This window comes from Rattus norvegicus, chromosome 1 (assembly GCF_021556685.1).
Source record: "Rattus norvegicus strain SHRSP/BbbUtx chromosome 1, alternate assembly SHRSP_T2T, whole genome shotgun sequence".
NCBI lineage: Eukaryota > Metazoa > Chordata > Mammalia > Rodentia > Muridae > Rattus > Rattus norvegicus.
Genome location: NC_141534.1, coordinates 76,388,931 through 76,404,879, shown reverse-complemented (window position 1 = coordinate 76,404,879; position 15,949 = coordinate 76,388,931). Strand labels below are relative to the sequence as shown.

Below are 15,949 nucleotides of genomic sequence, written 5' to 3'. Positions count from 1 at the left end.
TTGTCTAATTGGGTGGCTGTATATGTATGGGCCACATGTGGGGCAGGCTCTGAATGGGTGTTCCTTCAGTCTCTGTTTTAATCTTTGCCTCTCCCTTCCCTGCCAAGGGTATTCTTTTCCGTCATTTAAAGAAGGAGTGAAGCATTCACATTTTGATCATCCGTCTTGAGTTTCGTTTGTTCTAGGGATCTAGGGTAATTCAAGCATTTGGGCTAATAGCCACTTATCAATGAGTGCATACCATGTATGTCTTTCTGTGATTGGGTTAGCTCACTCAGGATGATATTTTCCAGTTCCAACCATTTGCCTACGAATTTCATAAACTCGTTGTTTTTGATAGCTGAGTAATATTCCATTGTGTAGATGTACCACATTTTCTGTATCCATTCCTCTGTTGAAGGGCATCTGGGTTCTTTCCATTTTCTGGCTATTATAAATAAGGCTGCGATGAACATAGTGGAGCACGTGTCTCTTTTATTTTTTTTTTTTTATTTTTTTTTTTTTTTATTAACTTGAGTATTTCTTATATACATTTCGAGTGTTATTCCCTTTCCTGGTTTCCGGGCAAACATCCCCCTCCCCCCTCCCCTTCCTTATGGGTGTTCCCCTCCCAACCCTCCCACCATTGCCGCCCTCCCCCCATAGACTAGTTCACTGGGGGTTCAGTCTTAGCAGGACCCAGGGCTTCCCCTTCCACTGGTGCTCTTACTAGGATATTCATTGCTACCTATGAGGTCAGAGTCCAGGGTCAGTCCATGTATAGTCTTTAGGTAGTGGCTTAGTCCCTGGAAGCTCTGGTTGCTTGACATTGTTGTACATATGGGGTCTCGAGCCCCTTCAAGCTCTTCCAGTTCTTTCTCTGATTCCTTCAACGGGGGTCCTATTCTCAGTTCAGTGGTTTGCTGCTGGCATTCGCCTCTGTGTTTGCTGTATTCTGGCTGTGTCTCTCAGGAGCGATCTACATCCGGCTCCTGTCGGTCTGCACTTCTTTGCTTCATCCATCTTGTCTAATTGGGTGGCTGTATATGTATGGGCCAAATGTGGGACAGGCTCTGAATGGGTGTTCCTTCAGTCTCTGTTTTAATCTTTGCCTCTCCCTTCCCTGCCAAGGGTATTCTTTTTCCTCATTTAAAGAAGGAGTGAAGCATTCACATTTTGATCATCCGTCTTGAGTTTCGTTTGTTCTACGGATCTAGGGTAATTCAAGCATTTGGGCTAATAGCCACTTATCAATGAGTGCATACCATGTATGTCTTTCTGTGATTGGGTTAGCTCACTCAGGATGATATTTTCCAGTTCCAACCATTTGCCTACGAATTTCATAAACTCGTTGTTTTTGATAGCTGAGTAATATTCCATTGTGTAGATGTACCACATTTTCTGTATCCATTCCTCTGTTGAAGGGCATCTGGGTTCTTTCCAGCTTCTGGCTATTATAAATAAGGCTGCGATGAACATAGTGGAGCACGTGTCTCTTTTGTATGTTGAGGCATCTTTTGGGTATATGCCCAAGAGAGGTATAGCTGGATCCTCAGGCAGTTCAATGTCCAATTTTCTGAGGAACCTCCAGACTGATTTCCAGAATGGTTTTACCAGTCTGCAATCCCACCAACAATGGAGGAGTGTTCCTCTTTCTCCACATCCTCGCCAGCATCTGCTGTCACCTGAGTTTTTGATCTTAGCCAATCGCACTGGTGTGAGGTGAAATCTCAGGGTTGTTTTGATTTGCATTTCCCTTATGACTAAAGATGTTGAACATTTCTTTAGGTGTTTCTCAGCCATTCGGCATTCCTCAGCTGTGAATTCTTTGTTTAGCTCTGAACCCCATTTTTTAATAGGGTTATTTGTTTCCCTGCGGTCTAACTTCTTGAGTTCTTTGTATATTTTGGATATAAGGCCTCTATCTGTTGTAGGATTGGTAAAGATCTTTTCCCAATCTGTTGGTTGCCGTTTTGTCCTAACCACAGTGTCCTTTGCCTTACAGAAGCTTTGCAGTTTTATGAGATCCCATTTGTCGATTCTTGATCTTAGAGCATAAGCCATTGGTGTTTTGTTCAGGAAATTTTTTCCAGTGCCCATGTGTTCCAGATGCTTCCCTAGTTTTTCTTCTATTAGTTTGAGTGTGTCTGGTTTGATGTGGAGGTCCTTGATCCACTTGGACTTAAGCTTTGTACAGGGTGATAAGCATGGATCGATCTGCATTCTTCTACATGTTGCCCTCCAGTTGAACCAGCACCATTTGCTGAAAATGCTATCTTTTTTCCATTGGATGGTTTTGGCTCCTTTGTCAAAAATCAAGTGACCATAGGTGTGTGGGTTCATTTCTGGGTCTTCAATTCTATTCCATTGGTCTATCTGTCTGTCTCTGTACCAATACCATGCAGTTTTTATCACTATTGCTCTGTAATACTGCTTGAGTTCAGGGATAGTGATTCCCCCTGAAGTCCTTTTATTGTTGAGAATAGTTTTAGCTATCGTGGGTTTTTTGGTATTCCAGATGAATTTGCAAATTGTTCTGTCTAACTCTTTGAAGAATTGGATTGGTATTTTGATGGGGATTGCATTGAATCTGTAGATTGCTTTTGGTAAAATGGCCATTTTTACTATATTAATCCTGCCAATCCATGAGCATGGGAGATCTTTCCATCTTCTGAGGTCTTCTTCAATTTCTTTCCTCAGTGTCTTGAAGTTCTTATTGTACAGATCTTTTACTTGCTTGGTTAAAGTCACACCGAGGTACTTTATATTATTTGGGTCTATTATGAAGTGTGTCGTTTCCCTAATTTCTTTCTCGGCTTGTTTCTCTTTTGTATAGAGGAAGGCAACTGATTTATTTGAGTTAATTTTATACCCAGCCACTTTGCTGAAGTTGTTTATCAGCTTTAGTAGTTCTCTGGTGGAACTTTTGGGATCACTTAAATATACTATCATGTCATCTGCAAATAGTGATATTTTGACCTCTTCTTTTCCGATCTGTATCCCCTTGATCTCCTTTTGTTGTCTGATTGCTCTGGCTAGAACTTCAAGAACTATATTGAATAAGTAGGGAGAGAGTGGGCAGCCTTGTCTAGTCCCTGATTTTAGTGGGATTGCTTCAAGTTTCTCTCCATTTAGTTTAATGTTAGCAACTGGTTTGCTTTATATGGCTTTTACTATGTTTAGGTATGGGCCTTGAATTCCTATTCTTTCCAGGACTTTTATCATGAAGGGGTGTTGAATTTTGTCAAATGCTTTCTCAGCATCTAATGAAATGATCATGTGGTTCTGTTCTTTCAGTTTGTTTATATAATGGATCACGTTGATGGTTTTCCGTATATTAAACCATCCCTGCATGCCTGGGATGAAGCTTACTTGATCATGGTGGATGATTGTTTTGATGTGCTCTTGAATTCGGTTTGCCAGAATTTTATTGAGTATTTTTGCGTCGATATTCATAAGGGAAATTGGTCTGAAGTTCTCTTTCTTTGTTGTGCCTTTGTGTGGTTTAGGTATAAGAGTAATTGTGGCTTCGTAGAAGGAATTCGGTAGGGCTCCATCTGTTTCAATTTTGTGGAATAGTTTGGATAATATTGGTATGAGGTCTTCTATGAAGGTTTGATAGAATTCTGCACTAAACCCGTCTGGACCTGGGCTCTTTTTGGTTGGGAGACCTTTAATGACTGCTTCTATTTCCTTAGGAGTTATGGGGTTGTTTAACTGGTTTATCTGTTCCTGATTTAACTTCGATACCTGGTATCTGTCTAGGAAATTGTCCATTTCCTGAAGATTTTCAAATTTTGTTGAATATAGGTTTTTATAGTAAGATCTGATGACTTTTTGAATTTCCTCCGAATCTGTAGTTATGTCTCCCTTTTCATTTCTGATTTTGTTAATTTGGACGCACTCTCTGTGTCCTCTTGTTAGTCTGGCTAAGGGTTTATCTATCTTGTTGATTTTCTCAAAGAACCAACTTTTGGTTCTGTTGATTCTTTCTATGGTCCTTTTTGTTTCTACTTGGTTGATTTCAGCTCTGAGTTTGATTATTTCCTGCCTTCTACTCCTCCTGGGTGTATTTGCTTCTTTTTGTTCTAGAGCTTTTAGGTGTGCTGTCAAGCTGCTGACATATGCTCTTTCCTGTTTCTTTCTGCAGGCACTCAGCGCTATGAGTTTTCCTCTTAGCACAGCTTTCATTGTGTCCCATAAGTTTGAGTATGTTGTATCTTCATTTTCATTAAATTCTAAAAAGTTTTTAATTTCTTTCTTTATTTCTTCCTTGACCAGGTTATCATTGAGTAGAGCATTGTTCAATTTCCACGTATATGTGGGCATTCTTCCCTTATTGTTATTGAAGACCAGTTTTAGGCCGTGGTGGTCCGATAGCACGCATGGGATTATTTCTATCTTTTTGTACCTGTTGAGGCCCGTTTTTTGACCAATTATATGGTCAATTTTGGAGAAAGTACCATGAGGAGCTGAGAAGAAGGTATATCCTTTTGCTTTAGGATAGAATGTTCTATAAATATCCGTTAAGTCCATTTGGCTCATGACTTCTCTTAGTCTGTCGACATCACTGTTTAATTTCTGTTTCCATGATCTGTCCATTGATGAGAGTGGGGTGTTCAAATCTCCCACTATTATTGTGTGAGGTGCAATGTGTGTTTTGAGCTTTAGTAAGGTTTCTTTTACGTATGTCGGTGCCCTTGTATTTGGGGCATAGATATTTAGGATTGAGAGTTCATCTTGGTTGATTTTTCCTTTGATGAATATGAAGTGTCCTTCCTTATCTTTTTTGATGACTTTTAAGTGAAAATTGATTTTATTTGATATTAGAATGGCTACTCCAGCTTGCTTCTTCTGCCCATTTGCTTGGAAAGTTGTTTTCCAGCCTTTCACTCTGAGGTAGTGTCTGTCTTTGTCTCTGAGGTGTGTTTCCTGTAGGCAGCAGAATGCAGGGTCCTCGTTGCGTATCCAGTTTGTTAATCTATGTCTTTTTATTGGGGAGTTGAGGCCATTGATATTGAGAGATATTAAGGAATAGTGATTATTGCTTCCTGTTATATTCATATTTGGATGTGAGGTTATGTTTGTGTGCTTTCATTCTCTTTGTTTTGTTGCCAAGACGATTAGTTTCTTGCTTCTTCTAGGGTATAGCTTGCCTCCTTATGTTGGGCTTTACCATTTATTATCCTTTGTAGTGCTGGATTTGTAGAAAGATATTGTGTAAATTTGGTTTTGTCATGGAATATCTTGGTTTCTCCATCAATTTAATTGAGAGTTTTGCTGGATACAGTAACCTGGGCTGGCATTTGTGTTCTCTTAGGGTCTGTATAACATCAGTCCAGGATCTTCTGGCCTTCATAGTTTCTGGCGAGAAGTCTGGTGTGATTCTGATAGGTCTCCCTTTATATGTTACTTGACCTTTTTCCCTTACTGCTTTTAATATTCTTTCTTTATTTTGTGCGTTTGGTGTTTTGACTATTATGTGACGGGAGGTGTTTCTTTTCTGGTCCAATCTATTTGGAGTTCTGTAGGCTTCTTGTATGCCTATGGGTATCTCTTTTTTTAGGTTAGGGAAGTTTTCTTCTATGATTTTGTTGAAGATATTTACTGGTCCTTTGAGCTGGGAGTCTCCACTCTCTTCTATACCTATTTTCCTTAGGTTTGATCTTCTCATTGAGTCCTGGATTTCCTGTATGTTTTGGACCAGTAGCTTTTTCCGCTTTACATTATCTTTGACAGTTGAGTCAATGATTTCTATGGAATCTTCTGCTCCTGAGATTCTCTCTTCCATCTCTTGTATTCTGTTGGTGAAGCTCGTATCTACAGCTCCTTGTCTCTTCTTTTGGTTTTCTATATCCAGGGTTGTTCCCATGTGTTCTTTCTTGATTGCTTCTATTTCCATTTTTAATTCCTTCAACTGTTTGATTGTGTTTTCCTGGAATTCTTTCAGGGATTTTTGCGATTCCTCTCTGTAGGCTTCTACTTGTTTATTAATGTTTTCCTGTGTTTCCCTAAGTGTGTTCATGTCTTTCTTGAAGTCCTCCAGCATCATGATCAAATATGATTTTGAAACTAGATCTTGCTTTTCTGGTGTGTTTGGATATTCCATGTTTGTTTTGGTGGGAGAATTGGGCTCCGATGATGCCATGTCGTCTTGGTTTCTGTTGCTTGGGTTCCTGCGCTTGCCTCTCGCCATCAGATTATCTCTAGTGTTACTTTGTTCTGCTATTTCTGACAGTGGCTAGACTGTCCTATAAGCCTGTGTGTCAGGAGTGCGGTAGACCTGTTTTCCTCTCTTTCAGTCAGTTATGGGGACAGAGTGTTCTGCTTTCAGGCGTGTAGTTTTTCCTCTCTACAGGTCTTCAGCTGTTCCTGTGGGCCTGTGTCTTGAGTTCACCAGGCAGCTTTCTTGCAGCAGAAAATTTGGTCTTACCTGTGGTCCCGAGGCTCAGGTTCGCTCGTTGGGTGCTGCCCAGGGGCTCTCTGCAGAGGCAGCAACCAGGAAGACCTGTGCCGCCCCTTCCGGGAGCTTCAGTGCACCAGGGTTCCAGATGGTCTTTGGCTTTTTCCTCTGGCGTCCGAGATGTGTGTGCAGGGAGCAGTCTCTTCTGGTTTCCCAGGCTTGTCTGCCTCTCTGAAGGTTTAGCTCTCCCTCCCACGGGATTTGGGTGCAGAGAACTGTTTATCCGGTCTGTTTCCTTCCGGGTCCAGCGGTGTCTCTGGCAGGGGTCCTGCCGCTCCTGGGCCCTCCCCCACGGGAGCCCAGAGGCCTTATACAGTTTCCTCTTGGGCCAGGGATGTGGGCAGGGGTGAGCAGTGTTGGTGGTCTCTTCCGCTCTGCAGCCTCAGGAGTGCCCACCTGACCAGGCGGTTGGGTCTCTCTCTCACCGGGTCTGGGAGCAGAGAGCTGCTGCGGGCTGGGATCCGCGGGTGTGGGACTTCCGGTAAACACAGCACGTGCCCGGTCCTAGAGAAATTCTGCTTCCGTTTGTCCCAAGCTCACCAGGCAGCTTTCTTGCAGCGGAAAATTTGGTCTTACCTCTGGTCCCGGGGCTCAAGTTCGCTCGTGGGGTGCTGCCCAGGGGCTCTCTGCAGCAACCAGGAAGACCTGTGCCGCCCCTTCCGGGAGCTTCAGTGCACCAGGGATCCAGATGGTCTTTGGCTTTTTCCTCTGGCGTCCGAGATGTGTGTGCAGGGAGCAGTCTCTTCTGGTTTCCCAGGCTTGTCTGCCTCTTGTTAAATTTTTAATGATTCTGCTCATTGTTGAGCTGCTAAAAAGGAAAAAAAAAGTGACAAACTAAAAAATATAACTCTTTTTTTTTCTTTGTATCATTCTCTTTATTTGGTTGATTTCAATCCTGAGTTTAACTGTTTCCTGCCTTCTACTACTCTTGGGTGAGTTTGCTTCTTTTTGTTTTAGAGCTCTCAGTGTTGTTGAGTTGCTAAGATAAGATCTCTCCAGTTTCTTTACAAGGGCACTTAGTGCTATGAATTTTCCTCTTAGCACTGGTTTCATTGTGTCCCATAAATTTGGGTATGATATGTCAACAGTTTCATTAAATTCCAGGAAGTCTTTAATTTCTTTCTTTGCTTCTTCTCTGACCAAATTATCATTGAGTAGAGACTTGTTCCATTTCCACATGCATGTGGGCTTCATGTTGTTTTTGCTGTTATTGAAGACAAGTCTTAGGCCATGGTGGTCTGACAGGGTGCATGGCATTATTTCAATCTTCTTGTATTAGTTGAGAGTTGTTTTGGGACCAACTATATGGTGAGTTTTGGAGAAGGTACCATGAAGTGCTGAGAAGAAGGTGTATTCTTTTGTTTTAGGGTGAAATGTTCTGTAGATATCCATTTTATTCTTAACTTCTATTAGTTTCACTGTGTCTTTGTTTAGTTTCTGTTTCAATGACTTGTCCATTGGTGAGAGTGGGGTGCTGAAGTCTCCCACTACTATTGTGCATGGTTCAATGTGTGTTTTGAGCTTTAGTAAAGTTTCTCTTATGAGTGTAGGTGTCCTTGCATTTGGCGGATAAATGTTCAGAATTGAGACTTTTCTTGGTGGATTTTCCCTTTGATGAATATGAAGTGTCCTTCCTCATCAAACTTGATAAGTTTTGATTGAAAGTCTATTTTACTGGATATTAGGATGGCAACTCCAGCTTGTTTCTTAGGACCGTTTGCTTGGTATTTCTTTTTCCATCCCTTCCGCTGAGATAGTGTCTGTCTTTGTTATTGAAGTGAGTTTCTGGTACAGAGCAAAATGCTGGATCTTGTTGGCATGTTCAGTCTGTTAGCTTTTGTCTTTTTTTTTTTTATTTTTAAAAAATGTTTTCTTACGTTTATCACAAAATAATCGATATGACCTTTATAAAAATGATTTCTTTTTCAGATTTTACATGCATTTTTTCTTGAACTGCATCATCTGTTGCATCACCTAGAAATGGAGTTACAGACGGCACGAGCGGCCTTGTGGGTGCTGGGAATTGGAAGAGCAGCCAGTCCCCTAAACCTAGGCGCTACCTCTCTAGACTCCATCTCTGAAATAGGATGTTCTTTATTTTTTTTTCAGTTACTACTGTACTTTATTGTGTTCAACCAAATCACCATGTTACAAAAATAGCAAGCTGCCATAATAAAAAATAAGGCTCCTCTATCCAGCACCAGATAGCATCATTTTACTTTCAAGCCTAGAAATTGCACACTTGTATATAAACCAACCGAAGATGAGGATTGAGAGTTCATCTTGGTGGATTTTTCCTTTGATGAATATGAAGTGTCCTTCCTTATCTTTTTTGATGACTTTTAATTGAAAATTGATTTTATTTGATATTAGAATGGCTACTCCAGCTTGCTTCTTCTGACCACTTGCTTGGAAAGTTGTTTTCCAGCCTTTCACTCTGAGGTAGTGTCTGTCTTTGTCTCTGAGGTGTGTTTCCTGTAGGCAGCAGAATGCAGGGTCCTCATTGCGTATGCAGTTTGTTAATCTATGTCTTTTTATTGGGGAGTTGAGGCCATTGATGTTGAGAGATATTAAGGAATAGTGATTATTGCTTCCTGTTATATTCATATTTGGATGTGAGGTTATGTTTGTGTGCTTTTCTTCTCTTTGTTTTGTTGCCAAGACGATTAGTTTCTTGCTTCTTCTAGGGTATAGCTTGCCTCCTTATGTTGGGCTTTACCCTTTATTATCCTTTGTAGTGCTGGATTTGTAGAAAGATATTGTGTAAATTTGGCTTTGTCATGGAATATCTTGGTTTCTCCATCTATGTTAATTGAGAGTTTTGCAGGATACAGTAATCTGGGCTGGCATTTGTATTCTCTTAGGGTCTGTGTGACATCTGTCCAGGATCTTCTGGCCTTCATAGTTTCTGGCGAAAAGTCTGGTGTGATGCTGATAGGTCTGCCTTTATATGTTACTTGACCTTTTTCCCTTACTGCTTTTAATATTCTTTCTTTATTTTGTGCGTTTGGTGTTTTGACTATTATGTGACGGGAGGTGTTTCTTTTCTGGTCCAATCTATTTGGAGTTCTGTAGGCTTCTTGTATGCCTATGGGTATCTCTTTTTTTAGGTTAGGGAAGTTTTCTTCTATGATTTTGTTGAAGATATTTACTGGTCCTTTGAGCTGGGAGTCTTCACTCTCTTCTATACCTATTATCCTTAGGTTTGATCTTCTCATTGAGTCCTGGATTTCCTGTATGTTTTGGACCAGTAGCTTTTTCTGATTTACATTATCTTTGACAGTTGAGTCGATGATTTCTATGGAATCTTCTGCTCCCGAGATTCTCTCTTCCATCTCTTGTATTCTGTTGGTGAAGCTTGTATCTACAGCTCCTTGTCTTTTCTTTTGATTTTCTATGTCCAGGGTTGTTTCCATGTGTTCTTTCTTGATTGCTTCTATTTCCATTTTTAATTCCTTCAACTGTTTGATTGTGTTTTCCTGGAATTCTTTCAGGGATTTTTGTGTCTCCTCTCTATGGGTTTCTACTTGTTTATTTATGTTTTCCTGGAATTCTTTCAGGCATTTTTGCGATTCCTCTCTGTAGGCTTCTACTTGTTCTCTAAGGGAGTTCTCCATGTCTTTCTTGAAGTCCTCCAGCATCATGATCAAATACGATTTTGAAACTAGATCTTGCTTTTCTGGTGTGTTTGGATATTCCATGTTTATTTTGGTGGGAGAATTGGGCTCCGATGATGCCATGTAGTCTTGGTTTCTGTTGCTTGGGTTCCTGCGCTTGCCTCTCGCCATCAGATTATCTCTAGTGTTACTTTGTTCTGCTATTTCTGACAGTGGCTAGACTGTCCTATAAGCCTGTGTGTCAGGAGTGCTGTAGACCTGTTTTCCTGTTTTCTTTCAGCCAGTTATGGGGACAGTGTTCTGCTATCGGGCCTGTAGTTTTTCCTCTCTACAGGTCTTCAGCTGTTCCTGTGGGCCTGTGTCTTGAGTTCACCAGGCAGGTTTCTTGCAGGGGAAAAGTTGGTCCTACCTGTGGTTCCAAGGCTCAAGTTTGCTCGTGGGGTACTGCCTATGTCCTCTCCGTGGCGGCAGCAACCAGGAAGATCTGCGCCGCTCTTTCCGGGAGCCTCCGTGCACTAGGCTTCCAGATGGCGTTTGGTGTTTTCCTCTGGCGTCTGGACATGCGCAGAGTGCAGTCTCTTCTGGTTTCCCAGGCGTGTCTGCCTCTGAAGGTTTAGCTCTCCCTCCCACGAGATTTGGGTGCAGAGAACTGTTTATCCGGTCTGTTTCCTTCAGGTTCCGGCGGTGTCTCAGGCGCAGGGGTCCTGCCGCTCCTGGGCCCTCCCCTATGGGAACCCAGAGGCCTTATACAGTTGCCTCTTGGGCCAGGGATGTGGGTACGGGTGGGCAGTGTTGGTGGTCTCCTCCACTCTGCAGCCTCAGGAGTGCCCACCTGACCAGGTGGTGAGGTCTCTCTCCCACGGTGTTTGGGAGCAGAGAGCTGCTGCAGGCCGGGATCCGAGGGTGTGGGACTTCCGGTAAACACAGGAAGTGCCCGGTCCTAGAGGAATTTTGCCTCTGTGTGTCCTGAGTTCACCAGGCAGGTTTCTTGCAGGGGAAAAGTTGGTCCTACCTGTGGTTCCAAGGCTCAAGTTTGCTCGTGGGGTACTGCCTAAGTCCTCTCCGTGGCGGCAGCAACCGGGAAGATCTGCGCCGCTCTTTCCGGGAGCCTCCGTGCACCAGGGTTCCAGATGGCGTTTGGTGTTTTCCTCTGGCGTCTGGACGTGCGCAGAGTGCAGTCTCTTCTGGCCTCCCAGGCGCGCCCGCCTCTCTGAAGGTTCAGCTCTCCCTCCCACGGGATTTGGGTGCAGAGAACTGTTTATCCGGTCTGTTTCCTTCAGGTTCCGGCGGTGTCTCAGGGCGCAGAGGTCCTGCCGCTCCTGGGCCCTCCCCTACGGGAACCCAGAAGCCTTATACAGTTTCCTTTTGGGCCAGGGATGTGGGCAGGGGTGGGCAGTGTTGGTGGTCTCCTCCACTCTGCAGCCTCAGGAGTGCCCACCTGACCAGGTGGTGAGGTCTCTCTCCCACTGGGTTTGGGAGCAGAGAGCTGCTGCCCAATTGGGATAGTATTGTGGCTTGAATGAGATGACTCTGATAGCCCCAGACATTTCAATACTTGGTTCTCATTTGGTTGTGATATTTGGGGGTACTTAGGAGGTTTGGCCTTGTTGAAGAAATTGTGTTACTGGGGCAAGCGTTGATAGTTTAAAGCTCCTATAGTTTCTAGCTCAATCTTTGCTATCCATTTCCTCTGCGATTGAAATATTCCAGCCTGCATGGACTCTTCTTAACCCAGAAGATAAACAACTCAATCTCCAGGAAGCCTCTGGAATTGATTAAATTCACCAAGTCCTTCTTTTCAGGAATAAACAAGAAAAGCTGTTAAGAGTCATTCCTTTAAAAATATTTTTTTTTATTAACTTGAGTATTTCTTATTTACATTTCGAATGTTATTCCCTTTCCCGGTTTCTGGGCCAACATCCCCCTAACCTCTCTCCCTTCGCTTCTTTACGGGTGTTCCCATCCCCATCCTCCCCCCATTACCGCCCTCCTCCCAAAAACCACGTTCACTGGGGGTTCAGTCTTAGCAGGACCAAGGGCTTCCCCTTCCACTGGTGCTCTTACTAGGATATTCATTGCTACCTATGAGGTCAGAGTCCAGGGTCAGTCCATGTATAGACTTTGGGTAGTGGCTTAGTCCCTAGAACCTCTGGTTGGTTGGCACTGTTGTTAATATGGTGTCTCGAGCCCCTTCAAGCTCTTCCAGTCCTTTCTGATTCTTTCAACGGGGGTCCTATTCTCAGTTCAGTGGTTTGCTGCTGGCATTCGCCTATGTATTTGCTGTATTCTGGCTGTGGCTCTCAGGAGAGATCTACGTCAGGTTCCTGTTGGCCTGCACTTCTTTGCTTCATCCATCTTGTCTAATTGGGTGGCTGTATATGTATGGGTCACATGTGGGGCAGGGTCTGAATGGGTGTTCCTTCTACCTCTGTTTTAATCTTTGCCTCCCTATTCTTTGCCAAGGGTATTCTTGTTCCCCTTTTAAAGAAGGAGTGAAGCATTCGCATTTTGATCATCCGTCTTGAGATTCATGTGTTCTATGCATCTAGGGTAATTCAATCACTTGGGCTAATAGCCACTTATCAATGAGTGCATACCATGTGTATTTTTCTGTGATTGGGTTACCTCACTCAGGATGATATTTTCCAGTTCCATCCATTTGCCTATGAATTTCATAAAGTCTTTGCTTTTGATAGCTGAGTAATATTCCATTGTGTAGATGTACCACATTTTCTATATCCATTTCTCTGTTGAAGGGCATCTGGGTTCTTTCCAGCTTCTGGCTATTATAAATAAGGCTGCTATGAACATAGTGGAGCATGTGTCTTTGTTACATGTTGGGGCATCTTTTGCGTATATGCCCAAGAGAGGTATAGCTGGGTCCTGAGGTAGTTCAATATCCAATTTTCTGCGGAATCTCCAGACTGATTTCCAGAAGTCTGCAATCCCACCAACAATGGAGGAGTGTTCCTCGATCTCAGCATCCTCGCCAGGATTTGCTGTCACTGAGTTTTTGATCTTAGCCATTCTCACTGGTGTGAGGTGAAATCTCAGGGTTGTTTTGATTTGCATTTCCCTTATGACTAAAGATGTTGAACCTTTCTTTAGGTGTTTCTCAGCCATTCGGCATTCCTCAGCTGTGAATTCTTTGTTTAGCTCTGAACCCCATTTTTTTAATAGGGTTATTTGTCTCCCTGCGGTCTAACTTCTTGAGTTCTTTGTATATTTTGGATATAAGGCCTCTCTCTTGTAGGATTGGTAAAGATCTTTTCCCAATCTGTTGGTTGCCGTTTTGTCCTAACCACCGTGTCTTTTGCCTTACAGAAGCTTTGCAGTTTTATGAGATCTCATTTGTCGATTCTTGATCTTAGAGCATAAGCCATTGGTGTTTTGTTCAGGAAATTTTTTCCAGTGCCCATGTGTTCCAGATGCTTCCCTAGTTTTTCTCCTATTAGTTTGAGTGTGTCTGGTTTGATGTGGAGGTCCTTGATCCACTTGGACTTAAGCTTTGTACAGGGTGATAAGCATGGATCGATCTGCATTCTTCTACATGTTGCCCTCCAGTTGAACCAGCACCATTTGCTGAAAATGCTATCTTTTTTCCATTGGATGGTTTTGGCTCCTTTGTCAAAAATCAAGTGACCATAGGTGTGTGGGTTCATTTCTGGGTCTTCAATTCTATTCCATTGGTCTATCTGTCTGTTTCTGTACAATACCATGCAGTTTTTATCACTATTGCTCTGTAATACTGCTTGAGTTCAGGGATAGTGATTCCCCCTGAAGTCCTTTTATTGTTGAGGATAGTTTTAGCTATCCTGGGTTTTTTGTTATTCCAGATGAATTTGCAAATTGTTCTGTCTAACTCTTTGAAGAATTGGATTGGTATTTTGATGGGGATTGCATTGAATCTGTAGATTGCTTTTGGTAAAATGGCCATTTTTACTATATTAATCCTGCCAATCCATGAACATGGGAGATCTTTCCATCTTCTGAGGTCTTCTTCAATTTCTTTCTTCAGTGTCTTGAAGTTCTTATTGTACAGATCTTTTACTTGCTTGGTTAAAGTCACACCGAGGTACTTTATATTATTTGGGTCTATTATGAAGGGTGTCGTTTCCCTAATTTCTTTCTCGGCTTGTTTCTCTTTTGTATAGAGGAAGGCAACTGATTTATTTGAGTTAATTTTATACCCAGCCACTTTGCTGAAGTTGTTTATCAGCTTTAGTAGTTCTCTGGTGGAACTTTTGGGATCACTTAAATATACTATCATGTCATCTGCAAATAGTGATATTTTGACCTCTTCTTTTCCGATCTGTATCCCCTTGATCTCCTTTTGTTGTCTGATTGCTCTGGCTAGAACTTCAAGAACTATATTGAATAAGTAGGGAGAGAGTGGGCAGCCTTGTCTAGTCCCTGATTTTAGTGGGATTGCTTCAAGTTTCTCTCCATTTAGTTTAATGTTAGCAACTGGTTTGCTTTATATGGCTTTTACTATGTTTAGGTATGGGCCTTGAATTCCTATTCTTTCCAGGACTTTTATCATGAAGGGGTGTTGAATTTTGTCAAATGCTTTCTCAGCATCTAATGAAATGATCATGTGGTTCTGTTCTTTCAGTTTGTTTATATGATGGATCACGTTGATGGTTTTCCGTATATTAAACCATCCCTGCATGCCTGGGATGAAGCCTACTTGGTCATGGTGGATGATTGTTTTGATGTGCTCTTGGATTCGGTTTGCCAGAATTTTATTGAGTATTTTTGCGTCGATATTCATAAGGGAAATTGGTCTGAAGTTCTCTTTCTTTGTTGGGTCTTTGTGTGGTTTAGGTATAAGAGGAATTGTGGCTTCATAGAAGGAATTCGGTAGTGATCCAAGTGTTTCAATTTTGTGGAATAGTTTGGGTAATATTGGTATGAGGTCTTCTATGAAGGTTTGATAGAATTCTGCACTAAACCCGTCTGGACCTGGGCTCTTTTTGGTTGGGAGATCTTTAATGACTGCTTCTATTTCCTTAGGAGTTATGGGGTTGTTTAACTGGTTTATCTGTTTCTGATTTAACTTCGGTACCTGTTATGTGTCTGGGATAATGTCCATTTCCTGTAGATTTTCAAGTTTTTTTGAATATAGGCTTTTGTAGTAAGATCTGATGATTTCTTGAATTTGCTCTGATTCTGTAGTAATGTCTCCCTTTTCATTTCTGATTTTGTTAATTTGGATACACTCTCTGTGTCCTCTCGTTAGTCTGGCTAAGGGTTTAATCTATCTTGTTGATTTTCTCAAAGAACCAACTTTTGGTTCTGTTGATTCTTTCTATGGTCCTTTTTGTTTCTACTTGGTTGATTTCAGCTCTGAGTTTGATTATTTCCTGCCTTTTACTCCTCGTGGGTGTATTTGCTTCTTTTTGTTCTAGAGCTTTTAGGTGTGCTGTCAAGCTGCTGACATATGCTCTTTTCTGTTTCTTTCTGCAGGCACTCAGCGCTATGAGTTTTCCTCTTAGCACAGCTTTCATTGTGTCCCATAAGTTTGGATATGTTGTACCTTCATTTTCATTAAATTCTAAAAAGTTTTTAATTTCTTTCTTTATTTCTTCCTTGACCAGGTTATCATTGAGTAGAGCATTGTTCAATTTCCACGTATATGTGGGCATTCTTCCCTTATTGATATTGAAGACCAGTTTTAGGCCGTGGTGGTCCGATAGCACTCATGGGATTATTTCTATCTTTCTGTACCTGTTGAGGCCCGTTTTTTGACCAATTATATGGTCAATTTTGGAGAAAGTACCATTAGGAGCTGAGAAGAAGGTATAACCTTTTGCTTTAGGATAGCATGTTATATAAATATCTGTTAAGTCCATTTGGCTCATGAGTTCTCTTAGTCTGTCTACGTCTC

General features: G+C 42.0%; 1 protein-coding gene across 6 annotated transcripts in view; it reads left to right on the top strand.

Moving 5' to 3' along the window:
• The window catches only part of Lilrc2 (leukocyte immunoglobulin-like receptor, subfamily C, member 2), a 42,065-nt gene that overhangs the window by 5,634 nt on the left and 20,482 nt on the right, over positions 1–15,949 (top strand). The window contains exon 6 of one of the 6 annotated variants that reach the window (XR_015642121.1): positions 8,372–8,641. The exons of 4 other annotated variants lie outside the window; for them this stretch is intronic. The gene's annotated coding sequence lies outside the window, so the exon portion shown is untranslated. Of the gene's footprint in view, positions 1–8,371; positions 8,642–15,949 lie in introns of those variants that run through there. One more of the 6 variants, XR_015642133.1, reaches the window with a different exon arrangement.